Source organism: Saccopteryx leptura, chromosome 4, assembly GCF_036850995.1.
Source record: "Saccopteryx leptura isolate mSacLep1 chromosome 4, mSacLep1_pri_phased_curated, whole genome shotgun sequence".
In the NCBI taxonomy this organism is placed as follows: domain Eukaryota; kingdom Metazoa; phylum Chordata; class Mammalia; order Chiroptera; family Emballonuridae; genus Saccopteryx; species Saccopteryx leptura.
The window spans coordinates 132905126-132921410 of record NC_089506.1 but is presented as its reverse complement, the minus strand read 5'-3'; the positions used below and the strand labels follow the sequence as shown (position 1 = coordinate 132921410).

The 16285-nt window shown below is 38.4% G+C and overlaps 1 protein-coding gene and 1 non-coding gene across 3 annotated transcripts in view; both read left to right on the top strand.

The window, feature by feature from the left end:
• The window catches only part of IQGAP2 (IQ motif containing GTPase activating protein 2), a 435050-nt gene that overhangs the window by 184661 nt on the left and 234104 nt on the right, over nt 1–16285 (top strand). The gene's annotated exons all lie outside the window — the stretch shown is intronic.
• Nucleotides 6066–6280, top strand: LOC136404561 (small nucleolar RNA U3). The gene has a single exon (XR_010751304.1). It is a non-coding gene; the product is annotated as a small nucleolar RNA U3 (small nucleolar RNA).

Below are 16285 nucleotides of genomic sequence, written 5' to 3'. Positions count from 1 at the left end.
GACAGTTAAATTTAAATGGGTGACATCAGTCAGCTGGAGTACATAGGCACATAAATTTAGGACAGATATCTTCACATCGTTTGGACAGTCGATTATACTGTATACCCATCACCCAAAGTTAGATCATGGTCTGTAACCTTATATTTGTCTCTCTTTATATCTCTCCCCTTCCTCCAACCCTTCCCTCTCCCCCCTCTGCCTGGTAACCACTGCACTCCTATTTATGTCCATGAGTCTCAGTTTTACATCCCACCTATATATGGAATCATACAATTCTTAGCTTTTTCTGATTTACTTATTTCACTCAGTATAACGTTGTCAAGGTCCATCAATGTTGTAGTAAATGATACTATATCATCATTTCTTATGGCTGAGTAGTATTCCATTGTATATATGAACCACATCTTCTTTATCCAATCCTCTATTGAAGGATACTGGTTGTTTTCATGTCTTAGCCACCGTGAATAAAGCTATGGTGAACATGGGGGTGCATGTGTCTTCATGTACCATTTTTTTTTTTTTAATTTTGGAGGTATATATACCCAGTAGAGGAGTTGCTAGGTCATATGGTAGTTCTGTTTTTAATTTTTTGAGGAACCACCATACTGTCTTCCATAATGGTTTTACTACCTTACATTCCCACCAACGGTGGATGAGGGTTCCCTTTTCTCCACAGCCTCTCCAACACTTGTTATTACCTGTCTTGTTAATAGTAGCTAATCTAACAGGTGTGAGGTGGTATCTCATTGTACTTTTGATTTGCATTTCTCTAATAGCTAGTGAAGATGAGCATCTTTTCATATGTCTGTTGGTCATTTGGATGACTTCTTGGGAGAAGTGTCTGTTCAGGTCTTCTCTCCAATTTTTAATTGGATTGTTTGCTTATATGTTACTAAGCTTTGTGATTTCTTTATATATTTTGGATATTAATCCCTTATCAGAGCTGTTGTTTGTGAATATCATCTCCCATTTGGTTGCCTGTCTGTTCGTTTTGCTGTAAATTTCTTTTATTGCGCAGAAGCTTTTAGTTTGTCTTTGCCTTTACTTGTCATTATTTCTTCAAATAATGTTGTTAAACTTTGTGAGTTCAGGCTAGAACTTCCAGCACTCCCTTGTCTTTGGAGTGAAATTCATAAATGTTCTCTACGACCAAGGTCCATGAGTTTAATACCTGTTTTCTTCTATGTAATTTATTACTTCAGGTCTTATAATTAGGTCTTTGATTCATTTTGAATTAATTGTTGTGCAAGCAGACAAACTGTAGTCAAGTTTCATTCTTTTGCATGTGGGTTTCCAATATTCTCAGAACCATTTATTGAAGAGGGTTTCTATTCTTAATTGTGTGGTTTTGGCTTCTTTATCAAAGATGATTTGCATATATATATATATATATATACACACACATATATATATATGGTTTCATTTCTGGACTCTCAATTCTGTTCCATTGGTCTGTGTGTCTATTTTTCTGCCAATATCATGCTGTTTTCATTATTGTGGCTCTGTAGTACAGTTTGAAGTCAGATATTATAATGCCTCCACATTCATTGTTTTTTGGGTTTTGTTTTGTTTTCTCCCTCAGGATTAATTTAGTTATTTGGGATTTTTGATGATTCCATACAAACCTGATGATTTTTTGTTCCATTTCTTTAAAAATATGACATTGGAATTTTGATGAAAATTGCATTAAAGTTGTATATTGCTTTGGGTAATATGGCCATTTTAACTATATTCTTCCTATTCAAGAACATGGGATATTTATCCATTTCACTGTGTCTTTTTTGATTTCCTTTAATAATGCTTTGTAGTTTTCAATATATAGGTCCTTTACATTCTTTGTTACATTTATTGCTAGGTATTTTACTTTTTTTGTTGCAACGGTAAAAGGAATTATTTATTTGAGTTCATTTTCTGAAGTTTTATTGTTGGCATATATGAAAGCAATAGATTTCTGTATATTAATTTTGTATCTGCGACCTTACTTTATTGGTTTATTGTTTCTAATAGTTTTTCTGTGGAGTCTTTGGGGTTTTCTATATACAGGATCATGTCATCTGCAAAAAGTGAAATCTTTACTTCTTCTTTCCCAATATGAATGTCTTTTATTTATTTCTTGTCTGATTGCTCTGGCTAGAACTTCCAGCACTATGTTGAATAGCATTGGAGAGAGTGAGCAGCCTTGTCTTGTTCCTGATTTTAGAGGAAAAGTTTTCAGCTTTTTACCATTTAGTTTGATGTTAGCTGATGGTTTCTTATATATGACCTTTGTTATGTTGAGGTATTTTCCTTCTATACCCATGTTGTTGAGTGTTTTAAACATAAGAGGATGTTGAATTTTATCCAATATCTTTTCTGCATATATAGATAGGATTATATGGTTTTTGTTCTTTGTTTTGTTGATATGTTGTATTACGTTAATCGTTTTATGAATCTTGAACCATCCTTGTGCTTAAGGGATGAATCCCACTTGATCATGATGTATTATTTTTTTAATTTGTTGTTGTATTCAATTTGCTAGTATTCTGTTTAGGATATTTGCATCTGTATTCATTAGAGATATGGGTCTGTAGTTTTCTTTTTTTGTATTGTCCTTGCCATGTTTTGGTATGAGGTTTATGTTGGCCTCATAAAATGTGTTTGGAAATATTGCTTCTTCTTCAATTTTTGGGAAGACTTTGTGAAGTCTAGAAACCAAATCTTCTTGGAATGTTTGGTAGAATTCACTAGTGTAGCCATCTGGTACAGGACTTTTATTTTGGGGGATGTTTCTGATAGTTGTTTCTATTTCCTTCCTGCTTATGTGTCTATTTAGGCTTTCCACTTTTTTGGGATTCAATCTTGGAAGATTGTATAGTTATACAAATTTATGCATTTCTTCTAGGTTGTTGAATTTGGTGGCATATAGTTTTTCATAGTATTCTACAATGATCCTTTGAACATCTATGATATCTGTGGTAATTTCTCCTCTTTCATTTTGAATTTTGTTTATATGAGTCATTTCTCTTTTTTCCTTAATGAGTCTTGCCAGGGGTTGGTCAATTTGTTGATCTTTTCAAAGAACCAGCTCTTTTTTGTATTATTTTTTTTCTATAGTTTTTCTGTTCTCTGTTTTATTTATTTCTCTACTGATTTTTTATTATTTACTTTCTTCTGCTGGTTTTGGGTTGCTTTGTTCTTCTTTTTCTAGTTCCTTAAGATGTGATGTTAAGTTGTTTACTTGGGCTCATTCTTGTTTTTTGATAGAAACCTGTAATGATATGTACTTCCCTCTTATTACTGCGTTTGCTGAATCCCAGAGATTCTGATATGTCCTATTGTCATTTTCATTTGTCTGTATATATCTTTTGATCTCTGCTTTTATTTCTTCTTTGACTCAGTTACTTTTTATTTTTTTATTTTATTTTTTGCATTTTTCCAAAGCTGGAAACAGGGAGGCAGTCAGATAGACTCCCGCATACGCCCAACTGGGATCCACCTGCCGCACCCACCAGGGGGCGATGCTCCGCCCATCCAGGGCATCGCTCTGTTGCGACCAGAACCACTCTAGCGCCTGAGGCAGAGGCCATGGAGCCATCCCCAGTTCCCGGGCCATCTTTGCTTCAATGGAGCCTTGGCTGTGGGAGGGGAAGAAGAGAGAGACAGAGAGGAAGGAGAGGGGGAGGGGTGGAGAAGCAGATGGGCGCCTCTCCTGTGTGCCCTGGCCAGGAATCAAACCCGGGACTTCCTCACGCCAGGCCGACGCTCTACCACTGAGCCAACCGGCCAGGGTCTGACTCAGTTACTTTTTAGAAGTATGTTGTTTAATGTCTACATTTTTGTGGGTTTGTTTACTTATTTTTTGCAGTTGAATTATAGTTTTAAGGCCTTATGATCAGAATATGCTTGGTATAATTTCAATCTTTCTGAATTTGTTGATGTTAGCTTTGTGGCCCAACATGTGGTCTATTCTTGAGAATGTTCCATTTACACAGGAGGAAAATGGATACTCTGACATTCTGGGATGAAATGTCCTGTAGATGTCTATTATATCCATTTGTTCTAGTGTTTCATTTAAGGTCAATATTTCTTTATTGACATTCTGTTTGGATCAACAATCTAAATCCATTGGTGATATACTGAGATCTCCAAGTATGATTGTATTTTTGTCAGTTTCTATTTTCAGATCAGTTAGTAAGTAGATGTTTTATATATTTTGGTGCTCTCTGTTTTGATGTGTATATATTAAGAAGTGTTATGTCTTCTTGATACAGTGTCCCCTTTATCATTAGGAAATGACCGTCTTTGTCACTGGTTACCTTTGTTGTCTTGTAATCAGCATTGTCAGATATGAGAATGGCTACAGCTGCTTTTATTTGGATATTATTTGCTTGGAAAATTGTTTTTCAACCTTTCATTTTGAATCTATTTTTATCCTTGTAGATTAGATGTTTTTCTTGATGGCAGCATACAGTTGAGTTTTGCTTCTTGATCCAGTCTGCTACTTTGTGACTCTTTTTTGGTGTGTTCAATCCATATTTATTTAGTGTAATTATTGACACTTGAGGATTTCCTATTGCCATTTTCTATACTGCTCTCTGATATTTCTGTTTCTTATTTGGTTCTTTTATTTTATTTTTCTGTCATTTGTTTTTATTTGTTGCTATTTCATACTTCTTTTCTCTTTTTCTTCTTTTTTTAAGCTGTGTGTTTCAGTAGTGGCATTTTCAGGGGTGGTTACCATTAGGTTATTAAAAGAAAAATTATATTAGAGTCCATCATCTATCTCATGAGTGGTTCTGCGCTACATCATTCTTTGCTACTGCTGATCTTTGTCCTCTCCCTTTTTATGTTATTGTTGTCACAGATTATCCTTGTTTTTATTGAGGTCTATTTATGAGGTTTTTATTGAGGAGCTTTTACTTATAGTTTTGTTTTGTTTTGTTCTTTGTATCTGACTGGGTAATCCCCTTTAGTATTCATGAAGTAGGGGTTTTCTGGTGATAAATTTCTTCTGCTTCTCTATGTCTGTAAATGTTTTTATTTCCCCTTTATATTTGAAGGATAGCTTTGATGAATATAGTATTCTTGGCTGGTAGTTCCTCTCTTTCAGTACTTTAAATGTTGGAATCTACTCTCTTGTGGCTTATAGACTTTCTTTTGAGAAATCTGATGATAGCCTAATGGGCCTTCCTTTATATTTTGTATTCTTCTTTTCCCTAGATGCCTTGAGGATTTTTTCTTTGTCACTGATTTGTAATAATTCCTTTACGATGTACCTTGGAGTAGATCTGTTTGGGTTGAGGTATCTCGATGTTCTATTTGCTCCTTGGATTCGAGGTTCTAACTCCACTGGCTTGGGAAGTTTTCATTGATTATTTGTTTGAGTATGTTCTCTACTTCCTTTTCTCTCTTCTTCTTCTTCTGATAAACTCATTTTTTATTGTTCTTTCTCATGGAGTCAGATAATTCTTGTAGGGCTTTTTCATTTTTTTTAAATTCATAAGTCTCTATCTTCTTCTCTCCATAGTATCTCTAGTTGCCTGTCTTCGATGTCACTAATTCTCTCCTCTATCTGGCCTGTTCTATTAGCTAAGCTTGTTACCTCATTTTTCAGTTCATGTGTTGAGTTTTAAATTGTTATTGTTCTTGTTTCTTATAGTTTCAGTTTCATTGATGAAGTACTCTTTTTGTTCATTAAATTGTTTTTTGAGCTCACTAAATTGCCTTTCAGTGTTTTTTTTTTTACCTTATTATTTTTAGAACTTCAATTTTGAATTCCCTGTCATTTAGCTCCAGGGTTTCCATGGAATTAAAAAATTTTAAATTTCTTCTTTGATCTCATTGTTAACCCACTCGTTATTTAATAACATGCTAATATATTTGCTGATTAATCTCCATGGGCAAGTGAAATAAAAGACAAGATAAACAAATTGGACTATATCAAACTAAAAAGCTTTTGCATAGCTAAAGACAATAAGAACAAAATAAAAAGACAAAGTACACAATGGGAGAACATATCCGACAATATGTCAGATAAGGGGTTAATAACCAAAATTTATCAAGAACTTGTAAAACTCAACACCACTAAGACTGTACTTTCAGGGATCATTTCTATAGTTTGTTACTAGATAGATTCCTCTGATTGTGTAGAGTACCTGAAACCACGAGGAGGAATTGCAGTGTTCTCTCCTGAGCATGAAGCCAGCTCTTGGTGTTGTTTTGTGCAACTGCCTTTTGCCATTGATGATCGTTCTTCTCTTCTTTTGGGAGAGTAAGCAGAACAGAACGCAGTCTGAGTGGAAAAATCAAAACAAAACAAAACTTAACACCAAGAAGATAATCCAATCAAAAAATGGGCAAAAGAAATGAATAGGACATTCACATGATTAATAGGCATACGAAGAAATGCTCACCTTTACTAATCATTAGAGAAGTGCAAATTAAAACCACAATGAAATATCACCACACACCAGTCAGAATGGTGCTCATCAACAAAACAACACAGAATATGTGCTGGCGAGGATATGGAGAAAAGGGAACCCTCCTGCACTGCTGGTGGGAATGCAGACTGATGCAGCCACTGTGGTAAAGAGTATGGAGATTCCTCAAAAAATTAAAAATCAAACTGCCTTTTGACCCAGCTATCCCACTTTTAGGAATATACCCCAGAACAGCATAGCACTGTTTCAAAAGGAGAAATGTACTCCCATGTGTATGGCAGCATTGTTCATAATAGCGAAGATCTAGAAACAGCCCAGTGTCCAGCAGTGGATGAGTGAATTAAAAAGCAGTGGTACATATATACAATGTAATACTATAGGGCCATGAAAAGGAAGGAAATCTTACCTTTTGTGACAACATGGATGGACATAGAAACTATTTTGTTAAGTGAAATAAGCCAGGCAGAGAAAGAAAAATATCATATGACCTCACTCATTTGAGGAATCCAATGAACAATGTGAACTGAGGAACAGAATTAGGACAGAGGAGAATAAAAGGGCCAGAGGAAAAGAAAACATTGGGAAAGGGGATGAAAGGATGGGATAAAGTTGAAGGGAAGGGGGGAGGGCGCTATTAGGAGGGGGGCAAGGGAGATGTTGAGGGGAATATGAGGGAGAGGGTATGTATTCGGGGCAACACTAGAATCTATGTAAACACAATAAATTAAAATCAATTAAAATCATTTTGTGGAGATATTTCATCATCTAGCTGAGCTATATCTCTGTCTTGTGTATCCATGATATTTGATTTATTTTTCCTAATGGCATGTGAGAGTGGTATTGTTAATAACACTAATAATACATTTTCCTCTAGTGTACATGGAACATTCTCAAGAATAGACCACATGTTGGGCCACAAAGCTAACATCAACAAATTCAGAAAGATTGAAATTATACCAAGCATATTCTGATTATAAGGCTTTGAAACTTAATTCAACTGCAAAAAAGAAGTAAACAGACCCACAAAAATGTAGACATTAAACAACATACTTCTAAAAAGTAACTGAGTCAAAGAGGAAATAAAAGCAGAGATCAAAAGATATATACAGACAAATGAAAATGACAACAGGACATATCAGATGCAGCAAAAGCAGTAATAAGAGGGACGTTCATATCATTACAGGTTTCTATCACAAAAAGAAGAGTGAGCCCAAATATACAACTTAACATCACATCTTAAGGAACTAGAAAAAGAAGAACAAAGCAACCCAAAACCAGCAGAAGAAAGTAAATAATAAAACTCAGTACAGAAATAAATAAAATAGAGAACATAGAAACTATAGGGAACTGTTTAACAAGAGGTTCAGAACATACTGAGACTAGATGCTGCTTGTTTGGGGTTTGTGAACCTTTCAGACATTTTAGTAAAGTCCAGACCCCAAGCCAAGATAGCCCATTTTTATGGAAAAGCTTCTGAAAGTGGGTTGATGTGGTGGGGTCTCAGGGAATCATCAGGGTAGGACAAATGGTGTTAGCCAGGTTGATGGAGACTCAGACTTGGTGCCTGCCTGCCAGCTTTGTGGAGGAAAAACTCAGTAAAGGAACAAAATGGCAGAGAGAACTTTACCTCTAGTACTCGGCTTGAAACCGTACAGTTCATTTTCTCCTCATTTGTCTGGCACTTTTCAAGGTCCACCCTAGCACTAGAGCTCAGAGTGAGTGAGTTTGTCATCAAGTAAATTCATGCACAGACCTTTTAAGAGGAATGCCTGGGATTTCAACAGCTCTCCATCTCACTCAGCCGTTATCCCCACTGGTTTTCCCAGCCAGAAGTTATGGGGACTTCTGTTCCTGGCACTGGATCCCTGGTCTTGGGGTCCTCCTGTGGGACTGGGACACCTTCCTTCTCAGGGGGAACCTCCATAGCTAAAATATCTCTCTTAATTTTTAACTGCCACATGTGGGTGTTGGGCTTGCTCATTCCATGTCACCACCTCTCCTACCAGTCTCGAAGTGGCTTCTCTATATTCTCAGTTATAGGACTTCTGCTCACCTAGTCTTCATGTGGTTCTCAATGATTGTTGTTCTACAGTTTAATTGTGGTTGTGGGAGCAAGTGAGCACCGCATTTACCTACTCTGGCCAGGAGATCCAAAGCCTTCTGCTCGATATAAAGGTTTTAACAGTAAGTAGGAGTGGTATTGTCACCCAGCCCATGTGGGTATGAGCTTCTTTACTAGTCTAGTGGGTGTCCTGATGATTTATTTTCCTGCAGGATGTGGGCATGTCTTAGCTGCTTCTAGAAGGGTCAAGACTTTAACCTTCTCGGGCCACACCTTCTATATTACATCTTCAACACCTATAGAGTGCCTCAAACTCTGGTTACTCTACTATTTTTGGTTTAACATGTGAATTGTAGTCTAGTTTTATTATTTGATTTAGGGGAAACTCAGAGGGTGGATACTCTAGTTTTGTATGCGTAGTTTCTTAAGCAAATGTACTATAGGGCACAGGGTGTATGTACCCTGTGGTCTAGCTTAAGTCCATGCCCTCTCCTGGACAGTCCTTTTTTTTTTTTTTTTCCTGGCTTTTAAAGGCCTGATACTGTAGTGTTTGACCCATCTCTTTGATGGGGATGTGAAGTCTGTGAGTCAATGGAGTTCCAGAGTGTTCGTGTCCCCTGGTAATACTAACACCCCATTTAATGTCTCCTTTTCATCAAATCCAGATTAGTCATCTCACTTATTTCCCGGTGTCTGGCCAAGGTAGTGATCTTTATGAAAACAAACTGGCTATAACTCAAGCTAAATAACATGGGAGCCCTTTGCCTAAGCAGAAGGAAAACAGATGGACAAAGTGTCTGAACATCTTGGAAGTGTGCGCTTGCTTATTTCGGAGGTGTTTCCTGTCTCCCAAGAGCTGTTTGATCAGGAAAGCTGGTAGAGATCTGAAGGCTTTCCCCAGTCCTGCCAGGGACCCTCTACCAGCCCAGCACTTCTGACTGCCCTTTGTATCACAGTAGACCTCTCCTAGTGTTCTGTGACACTATTGAATGTGGAAGCAAAAGTGAGATATAAAGAGCAAATATAGTAAACTCTTACCTGGTATGATTAGGAAAACAAGTGTTGACATAAAAACACATCCAAACCTATAAAAAGGTTTTATAAGAGTTTGAGCCACAACTGATGACAGATGCTGGGAAGCAAGATCTCAAATGCTCTGGAGAATGGCAGTTTTGCAGTTTCTTTTATGCATTTGAAATTAAGGAGGGAAGTTAGGGAAGATGACATGGAGGTGGGAGAAAGCAAGTCAGGGATTGGGTTACAGGATGGTTAACAAGATTATATGCTGTCTTGAGGGTGGTTATGCTTTTTTCAAAGGTATGTTAATCTAGATGCACAAAAACAATGGACAGGGCTTCTTAAGGCCAAGATAAACCTTTTACTAAAAATGGTTACATCCCTGGGGCATGACTACTCATGATGTCCACCACAGTTAGGAATTTTTGATCAGATCACCTTGTGAGGTTAATTTTCATTGAGCCCTTTTTTTTATCCACATGAGATATTGCATTTTATAGAGAATTTCCAGATATACTGTGTATAGTTTACCAATATTCTATATATAATAATTTATTAAATCACCAAGTAAGAAGACTATAATTGTCATATCAATCTCTGAAGGTATATATAAAGCCAGTAGGTGCGGCCACCATTACAGCCACCTGGCCCATGCAGGTTCGCATTTAATTCGGACAGTCGGTAATGAAACAACAGAGCCAAGAACTGGTGAGCCATCAGCTTTAATCCTAGCTTGCACCTGGCGGGCAAGAAATACACACAGTGTCTTCTTCCCTTTCTATTCAGGGCTCCCAAAACCACTGACTTATCCGTTTCCTAGAATCAAAGGTTTCTAGCTCACCAGCCTTATTCAACTCTGTTTCCCATCTCCTTCTCTCTACACAAACTCTGCACAAACTGGCTTCTCCCTCAGCACTCCACCATCTTGGCTGCTTCTCCTGGCCTCCTCTACATACGTGGCCTTTATCTGCTCTCCTATAGCATGGGCTCCTCCTAGAACATAATCATTTTTCTCAGAACTGAGAGAGAATAAGCTCCTGGTCTGCCCCCACTTTATAGTGTAGAAATCAAAACCTTTAATCCAATATACAAACAAGGAAGTCTCTTAGACAAAGTCACTTATCTGAGGCATAATGGGATTCCTCATGAGAGTGCACCACCCTACATCAAAAAGGGTGGTAAAGGCTTAGTCTTAAAACTAAGCCTTAGGCTACAAGGGTCCTGCCTGCACACAGCCCGCCCCCAGCACACATTAATATAATCACGCCCATCCCAAGCAAGAAGGGCAACTGATACCATCACCTGGGTGACGGGCTTCTACATGGGCAGCGCCATCTTTAACAAAGTGAGTATAATATATTTTATCTGCCCAAGAGTATAAATATGACCTCAGGAGATTCCTGTGCATTGTCCATCATTGTGACCATTCATTAGTACTAACCAGTTTCCCGACTACATATGAATGGTAAGCATTGGGGTCATTCACCAGAACTTGGATGCTTGCAATTTTTTCTCTTCTTTTTCTTTAATATAAATTCCAGTGTATCTAAGCTCATTGCTTATCATGTGTTAACTGCTAATTCACTTTCTTCTCTCATGGTTATTTTTCTTCTGATTCAACTTGTGCAATCAGAGGGAAGATTGTCTGTCCCAAAGGCAGATTAAAATTGGTTGAGGCCCTGGATGCAGAAGAAAATATTGGGTCTCTTACATTAGAAAAAAGTGTAAAGTGGGGGTTTGCGGGGCCCTTCAGAGGTTGGGACCCAGGACGAGCACCCAGTGCACCCGCCTTTAAATCTGCCTTTGGTCTGTCCCCAAATGTTACTTCCTCAGTCTTCCCTCTGCATCCCTCTCCAGTCTTAACTCTCTGGCCATCAGGCCTTTAAGTGATGTTCCTTAGTATCTTAGTCAGGAGTCAGTTCTCTGATTACCAGTATGGATTTTTGGCTACTCTAGGTCGGCTTGTTCATTGTCAGAGAACCCTTGTTCTTTTCTATCTTTTTATTTGTGGGATTTTCTCTCAGTCAAATTCTATTCATTCTGCCAGATGCAGCTTGATTTTTTTCTTACATCCTGAAGCTATTATAATCTCAGTCCACACTGCCCACCAGCACCTGTGCATCTCTCTCTCTCTCTCACTGTGCCTCACACACATTTTTTGGTCATATGGTAGATTTGAACACTCATAGAAAGGAGAGGATAGTTTGTTTTTAATTTAATTTCATTTTTATGGGCTTTTTTTGGGTAGATTTGGTTTTATATTGGTTGTTTTGTTATTTCACATATAACTTGTTTATGTGGCAAGTTAGAGCTCCTCAATAGAATAGACGCTGCTCTATTTACTTTACATATATTACAGTTTCCAGCAAATCAGCAGCACACAATAAATGTTCAGTAAGTATTTAGAGGAAGCAGGTAAAATGTATCATGAGTTGATTATTTCATAGCAGGAGATGGGGCCTTGATGTGGTTACCAGCATTAAGTGTGTCTGTTTTACAATACCAGAGACTCCATTTTTTCCTACTTTATTCAGGGTTGATCCAGTCTGAGGGAACTGATTCCTAAAAACAAAACTCACTTTAGTGATTGCCTATTTGTTCACAACAAGAAATCTAACTTTTGGACAACTGAAAGGACTGTGTCAGCTGCTCAGTTCAAACTTTCTTTTAGGCACAGTTTCTAGAAGACCGCTCTTGAGCCATGGAGGGCCAATCTGATCTGTTTGAAACAGCTCGGAAATCCTAATGTGTGATCTCTAGACTCCAGACACAGTGCCAAGTTTATGTTCTTTAGTTTCATGTCTTCCTCATAGATGACTCTGCTTTTACAAGTTAAAGGGCTGATTTATGGACTGGAGATTAAAATCTGTTCAGTGATGTTATAAAGGCCATATTTTATTTGCTTGAGAAGAGAAGGGAAAGTAGTTCAGATAGGAGCAAAACTACAATCAAAAGGCTTTGGAATAGAATTGCCCAAGGTATATAGCTAGGTATGGGACTGGATGAGTTTTGTGGGTCCAATAAATGGAATCTGTGAGCTGAAAGAATGGTTGATTTTTGCACAGGCATACCTCATTTTATTATACTTTGCTTTGTTGTGCTGCACAGATGTTGCACTTTTTACAAATTAAAAGCAAGACCTTCCATCAGCAAAAAGATTAGGACTCAATTTATTGCAATGACCTGGAACCAAACCCACAATATCTCTGAAGTATATGCCTGGACACTTGTACAAGGGAGAGGACAATTTTGAAGGGGCAGATGGGAGTGTTGAGTAATCCTGAGGGGAGATCAGAACTTTGAAATACAAGTATGACTGATGTCTGGTTAGTTACTTTGTTTTTCCTGAAGCTCATTTGGTTGATAATTTACATATGAATAAGGAAATGTTATAAATAAGTCACCTTCAAAGTAAATTAGCTCAATAATTTTACGTGGAACTTCAGGGTATACAGAATAATATATAGCAGCACCCTCCCTCCACAGTTTCACTTTACACAGTTTCAATTACTTATCAACCATGGTCTAAAAATATTAAATAGAAAATTGCAGAATAAACCATTCATAAGTTGGGGGATATTTTGATAGAGACAGAGAGAAGGACACATAGGTATAGACAGACAGACAGACAGGAAGGGAGAGAGATGAAAAGCATCAGCTCATTATTCATCTATTGCAGGGGTCCCCAAACTTTTTACACAGGGGGCCAGTTCACTGTCCCTCAGACCATTGGAGGGCCGGACTATAAAAAAAGCTATGAACAAATCCCTATGCACACTGCACATATCTTATTTTAAAGTAAAAAAAAAACAAAAACAGGAACAAATACAATACAATATTTAAAATAAAGAACAAGTAAATTTAAATCAACAAACTGACCAGTATTTCAATGGGAACTATGCTCCTCTCACTGACCACTAATGAAAGAGGTACCCCTTCCGGAAGTGTGGCGGGGCCGGATAAATGGCCTCAGGGGGCTGCATGCGGCCCCACGGGCCGTAGTTTGGGGACCCTTGATCTATTGCTTTCTCATATGTGCCTTGACTGAGGGGGCTAGAGAGGAGCGAGTGACCCCTTGCTCAAGCCAGTGACCTTGGGCTTCAAGCCAGCAACCCCACACTCAAGCTGGTGAGCCTAGGCTCAAGGCAAATGAGCCTGTGCTCAAGCCAGTGACCTCGGGGTTTTGAACCTGGGTTCTCCACATCTCAGTCCAATGCTCTGTCCACTGCACCACTGCCTGGTCAGGCCCATTTATAAGTTTTAAATCTCATACCTTCCCATTCTGTCCTGCCCAGGTCCTTTCTTTAACTAAAAAAGTATGTATGTATAGGAAAAATTATAGTATATGTGAGGTGTGGTACTATCTATAGTTTCAGGCATCCACAGGGGTCTTAGAACATATTCCCCACAGATAAAGGGAATTACTGTATATAGGCATAAAAATGGTTTGATACGAATCATGAGATTTCATGTACTCTAAACTGGTAAAAGCTGTTGATGTGGGGGAGAGTTCCTGCACTATTTTTTTTATTGTGTTTTTACCACTGATGAGTATTCTTGCAATCTTAGAGCTACATATTTATCAGGCCATTCTTGGTCCTGTGAATGGTGTTACAGGGTATTTTAAAGTGGCTTGACCTCAGGAAGTCTGGTTGAGTAAACAGTAATCGAGGGCTGATGTAGAGGTTTACTGTCTCTGAGCAACTGATAATCACCTAAACGTATATAAGAAGCTGAATGGTAGCTTTCTGCAACTATCAGTAATGATGTTTGCCTAGGGCAAATGGGATTTAGCTCATTTTAGTTTCTGTAAAGGGTCATATGGTTTTGAGGTTCATAGAGTCCCTGTCACAACTACACAACTCTGCCCCTATAGCATGAAAACAGGCATAGACAATATAAACATAAATTCATGCGGCAGCATTCTAAGACAACTTTATTTATAAACTTGAAATCTGGTAAATTTTTGTGTTATGAAATACTGTTTTTCAACCATCTGAAAATATAAAAATATTTTTGACCTACAGGCTGTGATGTGGCAATTCCTGGTTATAACTTGGAAATAAGATGGTTTTAAGGGAGAAATAGTACAACATGCCAGCTGCAGTATCTGCAATAGGGCAAAAGGGAACTTCACCATTTTCTTAGCAACTGATTGTTTTTACACCTTTCGTTTTCAAAACCCATAATTTTCTTAGCTAGTTTTTTCAAACTAGTTATTAATTTTTTTAATGTAGCTGGCACAGGCAAAGTACTGTTTTTGTCTCTGGATTTTGCAAGTTGTGGTTTAGTATTAGGTTTATCCTATTTCAAAACAAATAGTGTATGTGCAGAAATATGCATGCATATGTGTGTGTGTGTACACACACACACAGGGACTCTTTACTTTAATACCTTCAGGTTCACATAATCTTTTTTATTTACCACCAGTGGTTCTTGGTTCTCTTTATGTCAATTTATTTCCGAATGTCTTAGTTTTTTTTTTTTATAAAGTCCCGTTTCTTCCTATTCTCTCTGATAGAGGAAACCTCAAAAAGGTCTTCATGCCCTGGCCGGTTGGCACAGCGGTAGAGCGTCGGCCTAGCGTGCGGAGGACCCGGGTTCAATTCCCGGCCAGGGCACATAGGAGAAGCGCCCATTTGCTTCTCCACCCCACCCTCCTTCCTTTCTGTCTCTCTCTTCCCCTCCCGCAGCCAAGGCTCCATTGGAGCAAAGATGGCCCGGGTGCTGGGGATGGCTCCTTGGCCTCTGCCCCAGGCGCTAGAGTGGCTCTGGTCGCGGCAGAGCTACGCCCCGGAGGAGCAGAGCATCACCCCCTGGTGTGCAGAGCATTGCCCCTGGTGGGCATGCCGGGTGGATCCCGATCGGGTGCTTGCGGGAGTCTGTCTGACTGTCTCTCCCCGTTTCCAGCTTCAGAAAAATACAAAAAAAAAAAAAAGGTCTTCATAATATTAAGAAAACAATGTAACTTCAGCCATGAATCTTGTCTACTTTCAGAAGAACTAGTCTGAGGTCCATGTTTGACATCCAAGCCCCAGTGGCAGAATTGACTTCAGTGGGAACGTGTTGTAGGGAAAGCCACAAAATGGCAGAGACATTTATAAAACAGCCCAAAGGTGTGCATGTCTCCTGACGGCTAGAACATTTGCTGTTCTGTGGTTAGTAGATTAAGACCTCCAGACAGTGTATGTTTCTGGGAACAGTGTCTTACTATTAAATGCATTTAATTTCTTAAGGAATGCATGAATATGCTCATGTCTTTTAAAATAATATGAATAAATTGAATTTCTTATTTGACAGTGCTCCCTGTACAGAGTATTCTTATCAATTCTTAGTCTTTCTAAACCATTTTATGTGTTTATATACATAAATGTTCATGAGGTATATTTTTAATATAAATTGAATCATACCATATGGATTATAATGAAAGTTGTTGGGATTTTTTTTTTTTTAACTAATACATCTTGGAAAACCCAAATTGCTATCTTTCTTTTGCCATGCTGTCCTGAGGTTAGGGATGGGAGGATGGCAGAGGGGTCAGTAAAATCTTTGTGACTGACACTATGATAAGATAGCATTTGTTCTCCAGGTCTGGGAGAGTTAAAGCTGACTCTCGTAGGGTACTCTCCCAAGGCCCTCATCCCTCACTCCCCTCAGCCCCTGAAAGCCCCAATGGTCCACCTCCAAGTTCATGTTGCCCCCTCCAAACAGCACTAGAGGTCTAAACATAAGACAAAGCCTGGACTGGCTCACTCTCTCTTGCAGACCACCCACAGCCCATGCTCAC